The sequence below is a fragment of the Loxodonta africana genome, unplaced genomic scaffold (assembly GCF_030014295.1).
Source record: "Loxodonta africana isolate mLoxAfr1 unplaced genomic scaffold, mLoxAfr1.hap2 scaffold_755, whole genome shotgun sequence".
NCBI classification, from domain to species: domain Eukaryota; kingdom Metazoa; phylum Chordata; class Mammalia; order Proboscidea; family Elephantidae; genus Loxodonta; species Loxodonta africana.
This window is the reverse complement of record NW_026975490.1, coordinates 42,501-43,022: the sequence shown is the minus strand read 5'-3', so window position 1 is coordinate 43,022 and position 522 is coordinate 42,501.

The window sequence follows — 522 nt, the reverse complement described above, 5'->3', positions numbered from 1 at the left end:
GGAACACGCGGGAACGCGCGTCGCCCCCGCGCACACGATACACGGAGCGGGCGGGCACGCTCCACTAGGCGCGCGCGGCCTGCACTTGACGCTCGGGGACGCGGGCGCGGACGCGGCCCCGTACACGCGGCACCCACGGGCAGGCGGCACGCGGGCTCGGACGCACGCCCGGCGACGCGCGAGGACGGAGAGACGGCGCACCGGAACCGCGGGCGGGAGACGCGAACGAACGGGCGCCTCCCGCGCGGCGCGGGGGGACGCCCACGCGGAAGGCGCGGCACGGCCACACGCCCGCGGCGCCCCCGCGCGCCCGCCGTCCCCCCAAAGTGGGACGCGCTCGAGACGGCGCACGCGCACGGACGGTGACCGCGACGCACCCGCGTCCGCCCGCCCGCACGCACGCACGCACGCACGCGACCCCGGAGGACGCGTCGCACGCGAGACACGGGGGCGCGCGCCCGAACTACGTAGGGTCGACCGCACGACTCGCGCGCCCGCCGGCCACGCGCCCGCGCGGTATCC